The 7,824-nt window shown below is 49.3% G+C and overlaps 1 long non-coding RNA gene across 1 annotated transcript; it reads right to left on the minus strand.

Annotated features, from left to right (window-relative positions):
* Positions 1-1,298: 1,298 nt before the first annotated feature.
* Positions 1,299-6,133, minus strand: LOC308559003. The gene is made up of 3 exons (XR_013999082.1): positions 5,743-6,133; positions 5,377-5,490; positions 1,299-4,059 (listed from the first exon to the last, which is right to left on the minus strand). It is a non-coding gene; the product is annotated as an uncharacterized lncRNA (long non-coding RNA).
* Positions 6,134-7,824: the final 1,691 nt, after the last annotated feature.

Genomic DNA, 7,824 nt, shown 5'->3' on the forward strand with positions numbered 1-7,824 from the left:
GATTTTTCAGGAGAAGGCAAAAATCTGGAGTTTTATGAGAAATATATTGACTTTTAACTATTGAAAATGAACTAAAAATTGTAAAATTATATCTGCAAGATGAAATTGGCCTCCTGACCTCCAGTTGGGACTTCTGGTACAGCTGTTTATTATTTTTTTAATTTTTTTAAATATATCTTTATTGATTTCAGAGAGAGGAAGGGAGAGGGAGAGGGAGAGATAGAAACATCAATGATGAGAGTCATTGATTGGCTGCCTCCTGCACGCCCCCTGCTGGGGATGGAGCCCGAAACCCGGGCATGTGCCCTGATCCAGAATTGAACCTCGATCTCCTGGATCATAGGTCAATGCTCAACCACTGAGCCACGCCTGGCCGGGTAGAGCTGTTTCTTTTAATACATGCCTGTAAGGGACTGTTGTTTACTATTTTATAGCCAACCTCTACTCCTTCCTTAAAATTTTATTCCAGATAGCGGTATGCCCACCTGAAATGTACCCCCGGGCCCCTTTCCTTATAGTAAATTCATGAAGGTGATGCTACCATATGAAAGCTTGTGCCCATGGTTATGGGTGTTCCCAGGAACGCTCTCACGTCACCCAGCACTCCTTTCAACGTCAGCACAGTTCTAAGCTTGTGGGTAGCCAATGATATCTATGTGGAACGTCTTGGGGTGGGAATTCTGAGGAAGCTTCTACAAGCCTACTCAGCTGAGGAGTATGCCCTTTTCACCTTCCCCTTTCTGATTATTCCAGCCTGGGATGTGCAGGTGATGGTAGGGCCTCCAGCAGCTGTCCTGGACCATGGGGCAATCTTAAATATGGAAGCCAGCACCAAGATGGTGTAGTGAAAGGTAATGAAGCCTGGGGCCTTATTTACTGCAGAGTGACTGTATCCAAACTTCATACATGTGAGAGAGGTGAAAGCCATTGTCTCGTTTAAGCCACTTATTTTGATTGTCTTCATATGGAACAGAAACTAAACCTATCTGATAAAGTACAATTTTTATTAATAAATTTTTTAATTTTAAAATAAATTCCCACCTAACCCCCCTAAGAGTACCAGTGATTGTGCCCTAAGAGTACGAGTGATTTCTAATAGTAATGGCTAAATCCAGAGGATACTTTTCAGTCTTCATCTTAATGTTTCTGAGGCATTTGACACTGTTGACCCTCCATTCTTGGAATGTTTTCACTTCCAGGCACTAAACTGAGTAGCCCTGACTGCTGGAGCCCGCCGGCAGAGTCGAAGGGTCCTGAGGAAGGGGTGAGGATGAAGAAAAGACAGACACAAAAAAGATGGGATCGGGAGGGCTGCAGCTCATTCCTGTTGCCAGCTGCCAGCCCCGAGTTTATTTTCCCAGCTCAATTTATACAGACACTGTTAATTTTTCTGAATAGCACCCCGCTCCACATTCCTACCCCTTGAGTAGTTCCTTCAAGGCCGTTGAATGCTATCTCAGAGTAAACACCCTGCCTCTTGCAGGAGCTCTGACATTGGTGCCTACCTTTGTTTCAGCTTCTAATGGGAACTTGCGGGGAGGATTGAGTCCTTGGCTTGGTATGTGGCTTGATTGTCCTTTAACCCTCCAGGCTGGGACCAACATCCTGATAAGCTTTTTTGGAACTTAAGGCCGTAAGCTAAATTAGTATCGCCTTGGTGCCTCAAGGACTGGGTCAGGGAGCAGGAGAGCACCTCTGCAGCTCACCCAGGCAGCCCCTCTGTGCCTGGGGCCACAGCGGCTCACCCACATCTCCCCCCCATTTATTACCTTGAGACACCTTTATCTATCGCCTGCAAGCGCAGCATGTGGAGGTCACGGCGAATTTCTTTAATTCCTTTTATACCCAATTTTAGGAAGAGGGGTAAACATAACATTATTGTAAGGATAAAGAAAGCCAAGCAAGCCAGTCCTATAGCCAAATGTGTAACGCTTCCCATGGATGGCACTATGCTAAGGATTTGTTAATGATGTTCTCTGCTGTATCCCTAAGTCTTCATCTAGCTGCGGAGCATTGGGAATATCTACGATCTCCTTGTGTAAACTCTCCATATCTAGGGACACATTGCTGTCATGCCAAACCCCTAGGAGATGGCGTTGGTTTTTTTCCCAGGGGTGCTCAGGTTTGTTACATTCCTTCTGGGTGACACAGATCCATCTATATCTAGCATGGCAGGTAAAGGAAGTTCTCATTTTTAATGCCTGCACCTCATCCCCTAGATAATTAACTACATCAAATAAGGTGTTAATTCTGTCATTTAACTTGGTATCAATGGCCTCCTGAGTTCCTAAGGCCGTGCTCACGTTTTCAGCCAGCTGGTTGACTGCATGGGCCGTCTGCGCCTCTCTCGTGAGGGCCACGGCAGTGGTGGCAGCCGTGGCAATGAGGGAGGCGAGGGCGGCGATGCCCGCTGCCAGGAGACCGATGAACCGGCGCCTCCGTGGCGTTGAACATGCTCTACCTCTCCCACAGTTGGAGCCCCTCATCACGACACCACGGCCTGACACACTGACAGGCCACATCATAAAGGGGGCTGTTGCACCACTAAGACCTGAGTACCCGAGGCCCCCCACTACACAGTTGGCAAGAGTACAGCTGTTACAGGTCACATTATAGCCCCAATCACTTTTGGTAATTCTTACAGTCCGGACAACATGCCCCCAAGGGTGGGGCACGCAGGCCTGGGCCCACTGATACCGCTCAGCTGAGAGTCCGCCAACCTGGATGTGGCCTCGCTCGTCATTTGTTATGGACATATTAGGTCCCATGGCTGCAGCCAGCCTCCACAGCTGTGTTTGTGGCCTTCCCCCGGGGACTGTCCAAAGGCCCTCAACAGTCCACCGATGAGTGGATCCAGGCTCAGTAAGGTTGGCCTTGTAGGGGTTCCAGTCCTGCAGGGTCTCATTGACCCCGGGTATGCTCCACACCGTGGCCTTGTCCTCCCTGCAGGTAGCCCATACAGGCCCCCTGGTATGGTTCCTAGTGTCCGGCTCGCACAGAGGGACATCAGGGGCTTCCCCAATGTCCTGTTTCGGAGCCCCACTGTTTTGTAGTCCCATGAGGGTTACTCTCTACCGGGTGTAATTTCCTGCTCTTATTCTGTAGGTGGAGTTATTAATAGTCACATCAAGGTACCACTGAGGCGTCCATGTCTGGTGCGTGGTTGTGTCAAGGGTGACACACCCTGTGGCCTCAGTGATTGATGGCAGAGAGACAAATGGGCAGCCCTCTAGCAGTCCCTGCAAAGCTGAAATTGGACTGATGGAAGGCAGTTATGTGGCCACTGCTGAGCCCCCCAAGCCCCCATGTGTAGTTGGTATAAACAGGAACGGGCCTAAGGCCCCATTCCGCAGCGTGGAGCATCGGGGGATCAGGCACATAAGCCCAATATACTTTGGCCCGTGCCGCAGGAGCCTGGCTCATCAAGAGCGCTAACATGGCCCAGAAGATGGTCTTGGCAGGAGGCGTCCCTCCTTGCCCGCGAACCATGTCCTCATAAGATGGTTTTTAACCCTATCCTACCCCCATTCAGAGTGATTATATTATTTCTTAGTAACACAAATCCATTGAAACTAAGCATGACATTGCAGTGACATTTTAACCTTCACACTTTGAATTTGATCTCCTATAAGTAACACAGCTTCTTCTAAGGCATTCAACTTATCCTCTAATCTCTTATCAATTCTTTTTTGAGCTCCCAAAGCATTAGATACATGTTTTGCTAACCCATTAACAAAACTCGCTGTATGTATTTCTTGAGTAAGAGCAATAACAGCAATAACAGCAGTAGCAATAATAGAAACTAAAGCAGCAATACCGGCTATCAACAGTCCCAGGAATCTTTTAGGTCTCTCCAACAGTTCATTTAACTCTTGCAACACTTCAAGTCCTTCATTAGTACACCAGTGTCCTTGCATCTTAACCAGAAGCATTACAAACGCAGGTTGGTGCAATACCAACAAATCTAAGTCTGCTTCTAGCTGCATCCCGTCGGTCAGTCGCCTGGTTCCCCGCGAACCGCACCAGCCTCTCCGGGAGCCACCGCGCCGCCTGGGCATCCTGTGGGAAAACACAAACATGCCCTCACCCCCAAATGAGTACTGGGTCTGGACCCTGCCACTGCCCCGGGAGCGGATCTTCCCACCACACGAGGGCATAGGTAGGCCGAGACTTGGCTTGCCAAAAGCGCTGTCACCTTAGATTACATGTTGTTGAATTAAACTACTGGCATTAATATATGTATATATCAAATGACAATCCTTTTTTTAAAAAAACATACCCATAATTTGCTTTCTATAGATAAAGCTATCAGTCTTGGCTCTACAATAGCAGACCTTGGTGTGAGTGCAGCCCAGAACTCAGCATCTTTCATGCACCCTACTCTTCAGCAAAGCTTTGCACGTTAAGCAGTCTCCTTTCCAGGGAAAGTCAACTCAGAAGTAGGAAATAAATCACAATAAACAAGGGGTCATTACTGGGGAGGAGAGGTGAAAAAGTCCATTTCTCATCTAGCTGTTCAGCCCTTGCTGACCTGGGTGAGCCAGCTGCCTAGAAACTGGTGTGATTAAGATTTGCACATGCTGTTCTATGACAACGTCCTTGATTGTCACAAGCCATGCCGTATATTTCCAGTCCCCTCTCCTCTTTACCACTTTACTGCTCCAAAAAGAGAGTTTTATTCTGATGTTCCCTGCGGTGTTTTCTTAGGATGCCTCCTTGCAGACAGCTATGCAATTTTTGCATCCATTCTTGTAGCCCTTGCATTAGCTGCTCTAAATGTCCCAGCCGTCCTCCAGACCCTTCCTCCTTGGGCTTTTCCTCCATTACCATGAGCCATTCATCCTCCTCGCGGTTTCGAGCCGCGGCGTCCTCTAAGTCTGCCTTGTCCCGCGGATGGAGCTCATCGCCATCCTCACAACCCCACCAACCTGTGCCAAAGCCTCTAAGGCCGGGGAACAAGGATTCTCAGGCGGAGGCCTCTCTCTGTCCTTTGGAGCCGCAGCCCTGAGACTGCCGTCCTCTGTGGCTCTCTCCCCCCACTTGCCTTCTGGGTCAAGATCTAGACAGTCCCCAATCAGGGTCCAGAGGGAAAGTGTTTCTATCGGCACCTCCGAGGGCCCATGGAGCGAACAATGCGTCTGCAGCTGTTTTCCAACCCTCTGCCACGTTTCCCTGTTAACTGTGCCCTCCTTAGGGAACCAGGGGCAGATCTCCTCTACGAAGCTTAGAAACTTAAATATCTGTGCACTAGTGACCTTAGTCCCCCTGGCTTTAAGCATACTTTTCAGCACTTAGATGAACAATTCTATACTACTTTCCTGTCCCATGATTTTTGACTCCCAACTGTAAATCAACTGCAATTCGTCGCGCACCAACCTTTTACTTTTGTTCTCGGACGCGTCCCTTCCACAACGTCCTTCACCGGATCCTTACTCTCAGGTCCCTGTTCGGGCGCCACTTGCCGGAGCCCGCCAGCAGAGTCAAAGGGTCCTGAGGAAGGGGTGAGGATGGAGAAAAGACAGACACAAAAAAGATGGGATCGGGAGGGCTGCAGCTCATTCCTGTTGCCAGCTGCCAGCCCCGAGTTTATTTTCCCAGCTCAATTTATACAGACACTGTTAATTTTTCTGAATAGCACCCCGCTCCACATTCCTACCCCTTGAGTAGTTCCTTCAAGGCCGTTGAATGCTATCTCAGAGTAAACACCCTGCCTCTTGCAGGAGCTCTGACATTGGTGCCTACCTTTGTTTCAGCTTCTAATGGGAACTTGCGGGGAGGATTGAGTCCTTGGCTTGGTATGTGGCTTGATTGTCCTTTAACCCTCCAGGCTGGGACCAACATCCTGATAAGCTTTTTTGGAACTTAAGGCCGTAAGCTAAATTAGTATCGCCTTGGTGCCTCAAGGACTGTGTCAGGGAGCAGGAGAGCACCTCTGCAGCTCACCCAGGCACTGTGCCTGGGGCCACAGCAGCTCACCCACATCTCCCTGGGAGCAGGGGAGCACCTCTGCAGCTCACCCAGGCAGCTCCTCTGTGCCTGGGGCCACAGCGGCTCCCCACACCTGACAAAGCCGAAGGTACTTCTGCTTCCTCTATCGTGTCATCTCCCTTCACCACGTGATACTAAAGATAGTCTGGAAAAATAAAAATAAAGAGCAGTTCGGAAAAACACAAAGCTAATAGTAAGAATAAGCCGATAGATCAACGGAACAGAGTAGTAACGGAGAAGGCGGCCCAAATGTGCGTCAGAACCTAGTACAAGGTGAGGAGAAGTTGCAGGTTGGTGTTGCACCTGCAGTAAGTGATGCTGGGACAACAGGCTAGCCTCGCAGGGAAGCGACAAAATTATCCCACCAAGATGTATTCTACATCAGTGAAAGATTTAAAAAACGAATCCATAAAAGCTCTTTTAAAAACTGATTTTTTTTAAAAACCTTCTCTGGAAATTATTAACATGACCCCAAACCCAGAAGCCACAAATGGATAAATTTGATTACATAAAATTAAAAATCAAATGACTTCTATACAGAAATGTGCCTCTAAACAATCAAGAAATAAGGGAGGAATGGAAAAAATTTTTAGCAAATAAGACAAAGGATGAATATCTTAGATAAAATTCTTTCACAAATTTAAGTGAAAAGCAAAAAGAGAGAGAGGGAGAGAGCAAAAATATGAACAGACAGCACAGGGGGAAAGAGCAAGTGGTTTATAAACGTGCAAAGAGGGTCAATCACTACTTTTTATTGATTTATTGATAGAGAGGGAGAGAAACATTGACTTGCTGTTCCTTATTTATGTATTTCATTGGTCGCTTCTTGTGTGTGCCCTGCCCAGGGATCACACCTGCAGCCTGGGTGTGTCAGGATGTGCTCTAAGCCGGCCAGGGCTTCCGTTCACTATTAATAAAATAAAAGTATGTGATGTTGCTTTTAATTTATGAGATCATAAAGATTAAAAAGCTCAATAATAGTATTGGTGAGAACGTGAGGAAACAGGCATTTCAGTACAATGTGGAAATGGGAATTGGGAGAACATTACTAAGCAAACTGGCAATAGCTTCTTTTAATGCACAAACTCTGTAAGCCATTCACACCACTTCTCTCCGGGCTGCACAGGTCGCTGACTGCGTCAGGGTGTCGTCATGGCATCGTTTGGATTTGTGAAATACTGGGGCTCCCATAAATGCGCTTCAGTGGGCGGCGAGCTCATGGAAACGCTGCGCGGCCGCACCTGGGATACTGCGCAGGTGCGCGGAGGCGCCAGACCCGCACGTGCTGGCGCGGGAAGGCGCCTGGGGTCCGCCCGCTCACTCGCTGGGCAAGCCAGGCTCCCTTCTAGCCTTCAGAGCAAAACAAAGCTCCTGGGCTAACAAAGCCGCTTTCCAAAGGGGAAGATGGACCGTAAGCAAACCAAGAAACAAATACGCGCTCTGAAGGCGGCCGCGGAGAAGGGCCGGCCGCGGGGGTCGCAGCGAGGGGGGCAGGTGGTCACCCTGGGAGGGCGGCCGAGGCCCCGCGGGGACGCAGCCCACGGCTGCTGCAGTTTGGCGCCTCAGGTCTGTACGTCAGTGGGCATTTACCCGAGAGAAATGAGAGCTTACAGTCACACAAAGTCCGCCTGAAGCATTTCTCCAGCAGCCAAACCACTTAGCTGTGGCCCACGCACATCACGCAGTACTTGCCTGCGATGAAAATGCACGATCGCGGGACTCAACGCGCCCCAGTTCGGGCGGCTCTCAGGGAATCGTGACGCGCGTGGCGCCGGGAGGATGCGCTGGGGCCGGGCCGCAGCCCCAATCCGCCCCGATCCGCCCCGACCCGCCGCC

The sequence above is a fragment of the Miniopterus schreibersii genome (assembly GCF_964146895.1).
Source record: "Miniopterus schreibersii genome assembly, chromosome: 6".
Classification (NCBI taxonomy): Eukaryota; Metazoa; Chordata; class Mammalia; order Chiroptera; family Miniopteridae; genus Miniopterus; species Miniopterus schreibersii.